The sequence below is a fragment of the Lemur catta genome, chromosome 25 (assembly GCF_020740605.2).
Source record: "Lemur catta isolate mLemCat1 chromosome 25, mLemCat1.pri, whole genome shotgun sequence".
NCBI classification, from domain to species: Eukaryota; Metazoa; Chordata; class Mammalia; order Primates; family Lemuridae; genus Lemur; species Lemur catta.
This window is the reverse complement of record NC_059152.1, coordinates 3,120,143-3,134,894: the sequence shown is the minus strand read 5'-3', so window position 1 is coordinate 3,134,894 and position 14,752 is coordinate 3,120,143. Positions and strand designations below refer to the sequence as shown.

Here is a 14,752-nt window from a genome sequence, read left to right as displayed (position 1 = left end):
AATGACTGATAGAAGCCACCTCAACCCCTTTCCTGACCTGGATCAGGGCCATTTAAATACAAGCCATAGGAGCCAAGGTGGGCTTTCCGCAATCCTCACTCACAGGTACCAGGACCCACCCCCTCACCCATCAAGGGATAAACGGCCACTCAACCTCAGCACAGCGCTTTCTCCTAAAGAAGTGGCCAGCCCCTGAACTAACAGACATACAACGTTGGGCAAAATTAAGGTAACAAGTTCCATATGTCTTATAAACATAATAATTTAGGATACAGTGAGAAACAAGATTGCTCCAATTTCAGATACAATGAAATCAAAGCCACATACCTCTCAGTAGGGGAAATGTACAATAAGATCCTGAAAAACTGCCAGAAAGAAATAGAGGGATACACTGCACCACATACAAGGATGGTCCAGGGAAACTTTAGGAATCCCAAGAGTCAACTGGACTTGGTGGCTCACATCTGTAATCCCAGCACTTTGGGAGGCTGAGGCAGGAGGATCACTTGAAGCCAGGAGTTTGAGACCAGCCTGGGCAATACAGTGAAACCCTGTCTCTCCAAAAATTAGCTGGGCATAGTGGGGAGTTCCTGTAGTCCCAGGCACTCAGGAGGCTGAGTCAGGAGGATCACTTGAGCCCAGGAATTAGAGGTTATAGTGAGGTATGAGCATGCCACTGCTTTCTGGCCTGGGTGACAGAGTGACACACTGGTCTCAAAAAAAAAAAAAAAAAAAAAGATTCCTAAGAGTTTATAGTTATAAGTAGATTTCCAAAAATGACAAAACTAGTTAACAAATTACAAGTTTCTTCTAAATTAGAGCAAAGGCCCTTCCATCATCCGGTTGACCTCACTGCCTCTCTCTTGAACCTACACAAAACCCAGCTGCAATCAGAACGTTCCTGACATAAAGAAATGATAAATGCTGAGGTGATGGATATGTCAATTACCCTGATTGGAGTAATTCACATTGTATGCCTGTATCAAAACATCACATGTACCTTATAAAGATACACAACTATTATGTACCCATAATAATTAAAAATAAAAAAGTTTTTTAAGACCCAGTTGCAGACTTAGAAAGGATTTACTGTTCAGGGCAACAAAACTAATTTTCTACTATACCCAGATGACTTTTCTTTAAATGTTCCTTTTTAAGTTACCAAGCTAAGTTAATCAAAGGAAGATAACCCCCTTGATGATAGATACGTATACCTCAGTTGAAGTGCTTGAACATTAAACTAAGAGTTAAGCTGTTAAGTTCTTAAAATCTGGTATTTTCATAAAACATTCACATTAATTCAACCAAAACATTAAAGAGAATTACATAATGAGTCATACTAAAATGGCAATGAAAAGAACCACCATTAAGGCAGCCAGAGTACCAGTTTATCTCAAGTTTTCATTCACAGTATGAAAATGTCTTAAGACTAACATCAAAATACTTACCTAAGCCCCTAGAAGTACACTATTCTTCACCTTAAATACATAATATTTACCCAAAGCACTGCTGTATGCAAATACAAAGACTTCTTTCTATAAAAATGAAACTAAAGAACTTTTTTGGAAGAACAGCCACTAAACTATCTCTATAGCTGACCTAAAGGCTTAAGGGACTATTTAAGGGGGGTGGCTGTGTAATTATTTATCATGTTCTCTGATAAAATTGTGGATTTGCAACGGCTCTCCGACAAGGGCATGGAACAATTAAGAAGGCACAACACAGGAAAAGAAAAATTATCAGCAACGAGCATTCAAGGAAAACATGATAATTTGTATCCTTCCCTTTCTCTCTCCCTCCCTCTCATCTACTCTGCTGTTTGGGGCCTTAAAAGCAAATCTCTGTGCTGGGCACAGTGGCTCACACCTGTAATCCTAGCACCTCAGGAGGCCAAGGTGGGAGAATCACCGAGGCTAGGAGTTGAGACCAGCCTGAGCAACATATTGAGACCCCATCGCTACAAAAAATTGGAAAAATTAGCTGGGTATAGTGGCATGCACCCATAGTCCTAGCTACTGGGGAGGCTGAGGCAGGAGGATCCGCTGAGCGCAGGAGTTTGAGGCTGCAGTGAGCTATGATGATGCCACTGCACTTTAGCCCAGGCAACAGAGACAGACACTGTCTCCAAAAAAAAAAAAGGAAAATAATTAATCAATTAAGCCAAGTAATTCTCTGGTTAATTCCAAATAATGACATTTTTTAACAGATGCCACTCACAAGAATTTTTTAAAGATACTGAAGAAAACATAAGAACACATAATTTCAACCTAAACATCTAAATTATTGGACTAGCTACACATTACTAGAGAGGGTTTTATAGATTAAATCTTGTCTGTACATTTTTTTCCAATTTAATTATCAACTTTATAACATCATAGAATGTATAATTACTGTTGACATTTGACAAGTTTCCAACAGAAATGAAAAGCTTAATTAATAAAAAAGATCATAAGCCCTGAATTCAGAATTAGCTATATAATTGGGGCAAGTTATAATGTCTTTAAAATTCAGTTTCCTTACCTATAAAACAGGAGTAATATCTACAGAGACCTCACAAGATTTTGCAAGATTAAATGAGATAATGAACATTAAAAACCATCAGCATCATTCCTAATACATAGCAAGTATTCCATTAAATATTAACCATGATCATCCTCTATACTAATTACACTTATTACTACTTACTTATTAATCATATGCAATGTCCCAGGCTTTATCCTGGATGCTGGGCCCTTTATCATAGGTTATCTCATTTATTCTTTTCACCAACCCTATAGTGTTTTTATTATTATTAACTCTGTTTTACCAATAAAGAATCTAAGGTCCAGCTAGTAATTTTCCAGGTTCATACAATTAATCGGCATAACCAGAATCTGAACCAGAATCTACCTGAAAACAAAGCTTCTCAACAGATAGGACTTAAGTATTAACAGGTTCAAACTCTTCTAAAATGGGTAATAGCACAGTCATTACCCAATAGACATTATAGGTGATATTCATCAATAAATAACAACACTAACTTCTGAACGTTTCAGCCAAAACGAGAAAAATCAAAACACTATTCCAACTCTTTAATTAATTGATTGATCTTTCATCTCTAAAAACTTCATTTCAGGAATGAGAATAAAGATTATGATAATACATCATACATTTATATAATGCTTTTGTATATTAAGTTATTTGATCTTCACTACAATCTCACACCCTAGGTAGGAATTATAACTCCCATCTTGTGGATGAGGAAAATAAAAATCAAAAGGATTAAGTGACTTGCCCAAGGTTACAAATCTGACAAATGGAAGCAGGACTTGAACCTAAGACACTTCTTGTTCCAAATTACAGGGCTAATCTCAGTATGCCACGTAGTCAAATGGATGAATAAATACTAATTAAAAAATGATGTCAAAGAAAAGGTAATCTTCCCCTCACAAAAAAAAAAACAAAACCCTAATCCACACATCACACTCATTCTCATCAGTCATCAAAGCCTTACAGTCAAAGCAACAGTGCAGTTTTCTAAAATGACATTTAAAGAAAGGAGAAAAGATGTAGAGGAGCATAAAAAAGGTTGGCCGATGGACCTATAAAGAAAACAGAAGATCCATCAGTCTCCATGATAACAAAACAAATAAAATTATCTATCTATATTAAAAGAAAAATGAAAAACATATGGCCTAGAACTACACTGAAGAATGTAGTGTAGATAGGGAAGAACAGCCTATCGATAGTGGTGGTACAAGACACAATCCCTGCACTCAAGAGCTTCCAGAGGAGATAGAAAATTATTTAATAATTACTGGCTCAAATAATTAGAATACAATGTGGTAAATAAAAGACACAACGCTATGACTGCATGGAAGAGGGAGCACCACTCTAAACAAACAGGAAATAATTGAATAATTTGTTCATCTATAGAAAGAAAAAGGAAAAAAAATATTAATAGCAGATTCCCCAAAATACAAGAAAAATAGTTATAGGAAATGTCACCTTACTTCAGAAAACCACGTTCGGTTTCTAGCTTAGGCTCCACTCATCTGTACTTTAGCATTTCCTATGCATAGCAGCCACATGAGTCATTTGACCTCTCAATACATCTATCTTCCACAAGTGCCTTGCTCATTAAATTCTGCTCATTAAAGGGTGGGCTCCAAATTACAATTAAATCCTTTTCTTTGATCTGTGACTGACAAATTAATGATTAAAGGTAGTTATTATATGGACAATTTCATTCAAAATGAGTCTGGGCATTTTAAAATAGACTTCTAGAATCACTTGTCACCTAGACTGATATATCTTGACTGAAACTAACAGAAAAAAAAGATATTACTATAGGTCTCTGATACAGAAAGGTCAAGTTCAAGAAATTCAGTCAATGGAGGAATCACATTCCCTGACTTCCAATTACACTACAGAGTTGTAGTAATCAGAACAGCATGGTACTGCACAAAAGCAGGCACATAGGACAATGAATCCAGAGATAAATCCCCACATCTATAGCGAACTTATTTTGACAAAGGTGTCAAGAACATATGATGGAGAAAGCACAATAAATGGTGCCAGGAAAACTGGACATCCATACGCAGAACAATGAAACTAGACCCTTATCTCTCACCATACACAAAAGTTAAATCTAAATGCATTAAAGACTTAAACCTAAGATGTTAAAATTATGAAACTGCTAAAAGAAAACACTGGGGAAACACTTCAGGTCATTGGTCTGGGCAAGGATTTCTTGAGTAATACCCAAAAAACACAGGCAACCAAAGCAAAACTGGACCAAGAGGGTCACATCAAGCTAAAAAGCTTCTGCACAGCAAAGGAAACAATCAAAGTAAAGAGACAACCCACCAAATGGGAGAAAATATTTGCAAACTACCAAATTTAGAGCTAAATTATATAACATTACTTACATTCCACAGATCAAGGAAGGAAATCAATGAGAACTAGATAAAGTAAGGAAAGAACATTTATTATGAGGGCCTATTACATACCAAACATCCCCACATGTGTTATCTCTGTTAATTCTAAGAATAACCCTAAGAGGCAGGGTTCAAGATGAAGAAAACGAAGTTCAGAGCTGTCAAGAAGTTGGTCCCAACTCACATAACTAGGCAAGAGGCCAACACAAAGAGAAAGCACCAAAGTGGGAGTGAGTATGACTAGTGCACAGGGCACTGAGGAAACCAGTGCAACTAAAACAAAAGGCGCACTGGGAAACTAAGTTGGCCAGAGGTGGGCCAAATTAGAAAGGACCGCTATTTACTCTCGTCAAGGTAAGAATCAGTCATTAAAGCAGTATTTAAGGAAGACTAACATGGCAGCACTTCACAGAACAGACTGCAGGAGAGAGGATCTGTTAACAGATATAATCAGCTAAGAAACAGTCCCGCGGAGGAGCTGCCCCTGACATTTGGGAACTGGCCTGATACTACCCAGTAAGCAGGTGTTGCTCTAAGCTGGCCGGACCCTCACAGGGACACAGTGGTGTCCTTCTGTTGAACATGAACAATTTCACAGAACATCAACGTCAGACAAGGCCACTCGATGATGAGGATGGATCAAGACAAAAACAAGATCACTCTGTAATCATGTCTGGACCCAACTTTGCCTGGTGGTCCCTGGCTGGAAGGCAGGAACCTGGTACGGAAGCCTGTACTCAGATGGTGGCAGTGGGGATGCAGGAATGAATGAGATATGAGTGACATTTCCAGGTAAAAATAAAAAGAACTGGTGATAGGCAATTTAAGAGGGAAAAAAAGGGTTAAGACTCATACACCCCTTGAGAAAGTGGAAGCTTCTGACTGAAAAATAAATTTAGAGTGGGTCCAGTTAAATTAGTCCTTTTTTTTTTTTTTTTTACAGACTGGATAAAAGATAAAGGAAGACAGAGAAATATTTAGCAGGCAATTAGAGATTTAAAAGTAATGATGCCTGGGTCCTACCTCCAAAGATTCTGATTTAATTAGTCTTGAGTGTAGCCTGGATGTGAAGGTTTTTTTAAAACTCCCCAAGTGATTCCAATATGCACTTGAAGTTGAGATTCACTTGGAGAATGCCCATGGCCCACGGCTCGTGGCTGGGAGAAAAAAAGGAAAAGCAACGGGAAGGGGTAGAAAGAGGCCCAAGGAATTACTGGGGCAAAAAGGTAAATGAAAAAAAAAAAAAGGTTTGAAGACTGAGCAGGCGATTCCCAGATATAGCAAGAGTAATTAAAATGATGAAGGAGTCACATTTAACAAAGGATGGAAACCAGACAGGAATGTTAAGACAGGGTTTAGATGACTGGGAAACACGGTCAACGGGCAAAGACAATATTCTGCATTAGCAAAATCTTCAACTAAGAGGCTTTCAATCTACGGACCTCCAAGGATGCCCAGATAACAACCGTATCTACTACTAAACATAGATGTAATTGTGCACTGCTTGTTTCTAAACATAGAAGTGAATTTCTCCAACCACTTTGCCTACCTGGTGTTCCCACACTGCCACCTAGCGTGCTAGCATTGCGAGGACCCAGTCTGAATCGGAAGTAACTGCCAGGTGACTCTCTGAACTTATGGTAAAGAGCCTAAATTCAAGGGTTTAATTTCACTGTCTTCCTATGTTTAGAGTAGAAGACAGCCTTAAGGTATATGTTTTATTTTGGGGGTGATAAGACTCCTCTAAAATTGGTTATGGTGACAGCTGCATAACATTTCCAATGTATTTAACGCCACTGAATTATACACTTGGATAAAATGGCAACATTTACGTTACTTTATGTCAGTTCAAATGAGTGAATGCTATGGTACATGAGTTGTATCTCAGTAAAGTAGAAAGCTTAAAAAGGATATCAGAAATCATTCAATCCCTTCATTTCAAAAAAGGCAAAATTGAGAGATTACTTACCCCACTCACCTAGACAGTAAAAACTAGGCCAAAAGAAGGAACTATCAATTAAAGACCTTCTATGGTCTCCCAAGCCTGAGAAGTTTTTTTTTTCTTAAGCATGGTCCTCAGTTTGCAGAGCTGTCATTAGCTGTCTGACTTTACTGTCTGCACAACTCACCCACACCAATGACTTCAGACAGCAGGAGTATCACCACTACTCCAACACTTCTAGCTCAAAATCCAGTACTCACCCTTCACTCCTCGGTCAACAAATTGGGTCAACCCTTCTTTCAAAATGTCTCCTTTTGTTCCACGCCCTCTGCCACTCCCCTAGCTCCGGCCTTCATTACTTTACACCAAGATTAAGGCAAATTTTCTCATCAATGGAAACTTCATATTCAGTCTTTTCACATCTCTCCCTAATCAGCACTCCTGCACTAGTCCTCTATAATTTTGTGCATTTCATACCGCTACTTAAAAACCTTTATGGGCTCCTCAATACCTGTACCTACCAAATAAAATTCAAATACTTTAGCCTGACCAGCAAGGCCTTCTGTATTCCAGTATCTATCCCAACCTATAACCTCCTACACAAACATTTCTTTGCAGTCAGAATGGTCTATTATACAATGTGTATGCATTTCCCAATGAGTTATTCCCCCACAGTTATTATCTATACCACTTATTTGACAATTATCCATTCTGTCTTTTTTTTTTTCTCAAAGGTTCTCAACTCTGGCCATGCACCAGCATTACCTGTGAACCTTTAAAAAGTTAAGGAATCTTTAAGGATGTTGCCCAGACATCTGAATATTTTTTAAATTCCACAGGTAAATTTGCACAAGTAGTGAAAAACAATGATTCATATAAAGAAAGTCTTTTTGTGAGATGCTTCAATTTTCACCACCTAAACTGAGCATCAATATTATAGAAGCAAAAAATCAAAAATTAAACTGCCCAGAGAAACTGTTACCCAAATAACCAAGCATTATCTTTTATTGATCACTTGTACAACACAAATCTTTCTAATTAACATCTACTTCCCAGTAACTAAAAAAACTCTAACAAAAATTAAATGTTAGCCAGGCATGGTGGCGCGTGCCTGTAGTCCCAGCTACTCCGGAGGCTGAGGCAGGAGGATTGCTTGAGCCCAGGAGTTTGAGGTTGCTGTGAGCTAGGGTGATGCCACGGCACTGTAGCCCAGACAACAGAGTGAGACTGTCTCAAAAAAAAAAAAAAAAAAAGAAGAAGAAAGATAGAATTTGTCAACCCAGACTGCATATTATAATAACCTGAGAGGTTTAAATTTTTATGCTCAAGCCTCACTGTAGACAAATTAAATCAAAAACTCTGAAGATAGGACCCATGCGTCAGTATTTTTTAAAGCTCCCCAGGTGCTTCCAATGTGTAGGCGATGTTGAGAACCAGTGAATTACAAGAGAATCTCTCACAGAGAAATCTAAAAATCAGAACTGGCCGGGCCCAGTGGCTCACACCTGTAATCCCAGCACTCTGGGAGGCCAAGGTAGGAGGATTGCTTGAGGCCAGGAGTTCAAGACCAGACTGAGCAACATAGTGAGACCGTGTCTCTACAAAAAATTTAAAAATTAGCTTGGTGTGGTGGCACATGACTGTAGTCCCAGTTACTTTGGAGGCTGAAGCAGGAGGATCGCTTGAGCCCAGGAGTTGGTGGTTGTAGTAAGTGATGATCACACTGTTGCACTCCAGCCTGGGTGACAGAGTGAGACCTTGTTACTTAAAAAAAAAAAAAAAAACTGTTCAAAGATAGACACAAAGAAAGTCTCAGAAGTCAGGTAATACTTCCAAAATAAGTTTCTTTCTCTTGTTAATTTATGAATTATTTTTATATATTATGAATATATTCCTTTTTTGTTCCAAATATTTTCTTGTTTCTTGACTTTTCCATCATGATTGTTTGACATACAGATGTTTTTAACGTTTATATATTCAAATCTGTCAACTGATCAATCTATCCTAACCCCCTATAGTTTCTCTTATTTATTTTTGCCTCAAAGGCTATAACAATAACAAATAAAAGGACTTCCTGACATTGTGATTCTCAACCAAAGTAATGAATTAAAAGATCAGTATTAATCTAGGATTATACATGCTCTTAAATATTTAAAACTAAACATCAACAGGCCATGTGTAAAATAGTACACTGGCAACAAATTAACTTTCTTTCTTCCTTTGTTCATTCCTCCCTTTCTCCATTTATTCATCTGAAACAGAGTCTTGCTCTGCCACCCAAGCTGGAGTGCAGTGGTATAATCATAGTTCTCTGTAGCTTCAAACTCCTGAGCTCAAGTGATCCTTCCAGCTCACCCTCCCAAGTAGCTAGGACTATAGGCATGGGGCTAATTTTTCAAATTTTTGTACAGACAGGGTCTCACTATATTGCCCAGGCTGGTCTTGAACCCCTGGCCTCAAGCAATCCTCCCACCTAGGCCTCCCAAAGTGCTGGGATAACAGGTGCAAGCCACTATGCCCAGCCACAAGTTAACTTTAAAAAGGAAACTTTCTTGATTTTACTGTATTTAATCAACTAAAATAATGGCTCTGTGCATTTTTACTTCTAAAATCAAATGTCAGAATGAAAGGACAGGGTCACTCCACACAGTCATCTTTATTTTTTTTTCATCCTACCAAGTAATTGTTAATATTATAGCAAAAACTAAGGGAAAAAGTCATTTGCACAAAATCTTTCAAAGTAATAAATCATGCTGTAAAGATCAACAAGCACAATTTTTCCCCCAGATCATACCAGATCCAAATGTGACCACCAGTTCCAAATATGGGTTTTGACTTTCATTGTGAAAAACATGGTCATGATTAATAAGCCACTATTATCATATAAATTTGGCCAGTGCTCTTTAGTTATGGTAAGTTTTATATAAATATATATGACAAAATTTTAATTGTTTTCCCTTTTTTGGTCTAATTCAAAACAAGAATTATAGTAAGTGTCAAAGGCTGAGAACATTTTGAAAGGAAGCTCATGAAGGAGACCACGAGGATACTGTTTTACTAGCTGAAAACAAAGTCACTTTACTGGAAAATGTTTATGTGCTTTTCACTCCATTGTCCACCAGAGGGCGCATCATATCTAATTAAGACCTCATGGGAAACTCCCAGATGGAAATGAGAAATCACATAAAACTTGATCTGCAAGATGCTAAGCTGCAGCATATATACAGTTAAATGTAAAATCTAATCACAGAATCCCCAGAAGAATCTCAAAGTACATATTTATCAAATAACTGGGCTGCTAAGAAGTTTAAAAGTACTTTCAGAAGTAAGTTCATCTCAATTTAATGTCCATACAAGTTATACAGATATCTTGAAGTCACATACAGAAAAAGTACATTCTCATTCAGTAAGTCTGTGGTGCAGCATAAAATTACGCATTGCTAACAATTTCCCTGTTGAGACTGACAGCGCTGACCCACACACTTGGAGGAGCAAGAACTGAATTATAATTCACTTGGCAAACTGAATTTCCATACTCACATATTTATAATATAAAATGAGAGAACTGATTAGTAGGGAGTGAGACCCTAAGTTTCAGATGCAAACATTTGGGCACATACCCATGAAACTTAGTTACTACCTTGAACCTTTAAATTCTACTGGGTTGCCTTTGCCAGTAAGAGCACTCTGAACAGGTTGGTCTTCCTCTGCACAAAAAACCTGCAACAGCCTCCCCCCGCGGTAATTGCCTTGCAGAGGACTACTGATCCTCCCCAGGAACTATCGTCACCACCTCTCAGTGTTTCTAGATCTGCAACCTGACTCAAGTTCCAGAAGACCCCAAGGTTAAGAAGTGCAACTCATGAGGAGGTGCACTGCACACCAAAAGAATTGCAAGACTGTGCCAATTTACCTTAACAAAAACTTGAGGAACACCCATGAGAATGGATCCAAAGAGTATGGGATTAGGGTGAAGGAAAGATAATGCTGGGTCTAGCTGGATTTACTGAAATGAGTGCATGAAGAGGTTGGCTCGAGCATCTGGGAATGGCTCCAACAGTTTGCTTGGTTGGTTGACTGAAAGCTGAACCCAAAGATGACCTACAGTAAATGAACTTGAAATGTTAGAACTTCTTTGGTATACTGAGGAAGAAGGTATGTCAAGGCTTAGGGAAATGAGAATGCTACAGTGGATTTAATATGCTTACTCACCCCTTAACCCTGTCCCTGAGAGAATCCAGAAAACATTCCATTCACCGAGCTATGAGAAGTACGCTCCTGAGAGGAGCCCTGGCCCCTTTAGGAGCCTGGTGGTGGCTACTCTCCAGAGGCCAGGCACCAAAGTGGAGACACCTGCCATCAGTCTGGGCTTCCGAATTCATCGGGGGATAATGAGATCCCACTGTGGCAAGGACCAAGTGGTTGCACTTAATCATCAAAGGCAAGATGGTAGTGGACACTATTAAGGCAGCCAAGATATTAACCAGAAGGCTTTGAACTGCAGAGATCTTTGATGTTAGCTAACTGATCCCACTGCATCTAGAACTCAATTGGTGGGCAATCTACTAAAGTCTTCCTTGATTAGTCCTAATGGAAAAGCAGTAAATCTGGCAAAAAGAAGTATGATTTAAACACCAGAATAGTTAAGCCCTGCCTTTACGCCTATTCAATTCATTCATATATCAAAAAACCACTTGTACCCCCTAACTCTATTGAAGTGTTTTTAAAGAAAATTAAAAGATAAGAATAAAGAGTTGTGGCCCCTCTACCAATTCACAAATTTGACACACTTCACAGACCCAGAGCATCTTGAATGAAGGGAAGACTGGGCTCCTGAGGAAGAACACTACCACACAGACAGAAGCGTATACTGTAAATCTTCCTCCTGGGCCTCCCAAGAGATCTACAGGCGTTTACAGGGATACAACCAGACTTTCAGAAAATTACTGGCTTTGAACTAAAGGTGATTCCCGAAGACCCAAAATAACATTTTAGTCCACCTCTCACGAAGAACAGCTCATGCGAGTCAGGGGACCACTGGGACCTGGGCTCAGACTCATCTCACAGTGGGTCCAGGAGGTCCCCAAATCTACTCTGTGGTTATATTCTTTAGTTCCAGAATGCACGGTTAGAATAAATATCCTCAGGAACTGTCAAAATCCCCTCACCTGTTCCCTTGCCCATAGAGTAATGGCTACTATGGTACAAAAGTCCAAGTGGAAGCCACTAGAACTGCCTTTACTTACCTAAGTAGTAAACCAAAAACAATACTGAATTTCTAGAGGGATTAACGCCAACATTAATGACACCAGAGATGCAGAGGTAGTAATCCTTATTTAACTGGCCTATTTGACCAATGTAGAGGACAGGTGGATCTTGCAGAATGACAGTGGATTACAGGATACCAAAGTTGTAGGATGTCAAACGTGACTCAGCTACAGGAGAATGAAATCATTAGCGAATATTTTAGTTACCTCTGTAATATATCAACATGGCAAGCCAGAACTACATATCCTAGAATCCTTCCCCATGAGTCCAAGTTAGGGTTGCCACCACAAAAGAAACGCGTGAGATTTGTAAGACAGAAGTGAAGCAACAGTCATTATATTCTGAAAGTTTGTATAAGGTACCAAGTGCTTTCGCAGCCTGTGTACACTGTCTCTGATCTAATGGCTCACCTTGTTGGCACGGGGCAGCAGCCAGGCCCTCTGCTCCTGCCAGATCACTTCATCAACCTTCTCGAAGCTGTAGGGTCCATCACATGAACAGGTGTATGACAAACAGTGCCGCAAATTGTACACAACATCAGTGTCACAGTGGGGAGGCAGTAAGAGACAGACACAGGTTCCAGTTTATCTTTATTAGGTCCAGCTGGATTCTAGTTTGGTTTTCCTTTCTCCCACTTGACCTCCAGCTTATCTTCCTGCCGGTTCCACTGACTCACAGTAACTTCAGGCCACCACACAATGCAGCTGCAACAGCATCTTTACCCACTCCCACAGCTATGTAAGGTCTGATCCCTATAATCTGCATCCTTTATCACTCAACATATCAAACCCTAATTGGCCGGGCACGGTGGCTCACGCCTGTAATCCTAGCACTCTGGGAGGCCGAGGCAGGTGGATTGTTTGAGCTCAGGAGTTCGAGACCAGTCTGAGCAAGAGCGAGACCCTGTCTCTACTAAAAGTAGAAAGAAACTAGCTGGACAACTAAAAATATATAGAAAAAAATTAGCCGGGCATGGTGGCGCATGCCTGTAGTCTCAGCTACTCGGGAGGCTGAGGCAGGAGGATTGCTTGAGTCCCGGAGTTTGAGGTTGCTGTGAGCTAGGCTGACGCCACAGCACTCTAGCCTGGGCAAGAGAGTGAGACTCTGTCTCAAAAAACAAAACAAAACAAAACAAAACAAAACCCTAATGGATACAATCCCTTTCTGGAAAAACTGACCAGCCCAGAGAATAGCCCTAACAGTTGGGAGACAACCAGATAACCATATATAGACATCCACTGGGCCAGAATCTACACACATGCCTGGAGTTGTTTTTCTTAACCAAAAATTTTTAGTATCTCATTCTTAAACATGACCAGTCGAGAATGACCAGACACTTGACAGGTTTTTTATTTTCTTCTTTTCTTTTCCTTTTTATCAGAAAATTTGAAACACTCCCAAAAGCAGAGAGAATAGTATAATGGAACTCCACATATTCATCAACCAGCTTCAAAAACTATCAACACATGGCCAATCTTGTATAACCTATAACCCCACCAGTACCTCCAAACAGTATTTTAAAGCAAATACCAGACAACTGTCACTTCACTCATGACATATCTCTTTCTTATTATATTTATTTTTTTAGAGACAAAGTGTCACTCTGTTGCCCAGGCTAGAGTTCAGTCCTGATCATAACTCACTGCAGCCTCAAACTCCTGAGCTCAAGCAATCCTCCTGTCTCAGCCTCCCCAGTAGCTGGGACTACACGCATCCATGACCACACCTGGCTAACTTCTTTTATTTTTTTAGAGATGGGGTCTCGCTATGTTGCCCAAGCTGGTCTCGAACTCCCAGCCTCAAGCAATCCTCCTGCCTCAGTCTCCCAAGTAGCTGGAAATACAGGCACATGCCACTCACAATCAGCTCGTAACTTTTCATTTTGAAATAATTTCAGACTGACAAAAAAGTTGAAAAAAACTGGTACAAAGAACTCTCATATGCTTTTCACAAAGATTCCCCAAATGTTAACATCCTATATAACCAAAAACAGTTATCAAAATAAAAAAATTAACATTGATTCAATACTATTATCTAATCTATATACTATTCAAATTTTACCAATTGTTTTACCAAAAGACAATACATATAACCCATTTGTCCAACTTTTCTATGTCCATCAAACTAAACATGTGTGCAACAGCAGGAGAAGGTCAATACAAATGATTTCCAGTCACACTTTCACTGTTAGGTTCATGTTTTCCTTGTAACAAAAATAAACAGATAGAACTAAAGCACTAACCAAAACTGCCCTAGGCTAAAGGAAATCATGTAGAACTTTGCAATGGTCATTTTTGGAAACTAATGAAGCATAATCATGTGTCGCTTAAAGACAGGGATATGTTCTGAGAAGTGTGCTGTTAGGTGATTTCATGGTTGTGCAAACATCACAGACTGTACTTACACAAACCTAGTTGGTGTACCCCACTACACACATAGGCTGTAAGGTGTTGCCTGTTGCTCCTAGGCTATAAACCTGTACAGCATGTTTACTGTACTGAATACTACAGGCCATTATAACACAACAGAAAGTATTTGTGTATCTAAACATACTTAAACATAGAAAAAGTACAGTAAAAAATATGGTGTCATAATCTTCTGGGACCACTGTTATATATGTGTT

General features: G+C 39.2%; 1 protein-coding gene across 5 annotated transcripts in view; it reads right to left on the bottom strand.

Moving 5' to 3' along the window:
• SMYD3 (SET and MYND domain containing 3) overlaps positions 1-14,752 on the bottom strand; it is a 358,877-nt gene that overhangs the window by 341,612 nt on the left and 2,513 nt on the right. The window contains exon 1 of one of the 5 annotated variants that reach the window (XM_045537184.1): positions 12,540-12,561. The exons of the other annotated variants lie outside the window; for them this stretch is intronic. The gene's annotated coding sequence lies outside the window, so the exon portion shown is untranslated. Of the gene's footprint in view, positions 1-12,539; positions 12,562-14,752 lie in introns of those variants that run through there. 5 annotated transcript variants of the gene reach the window in all.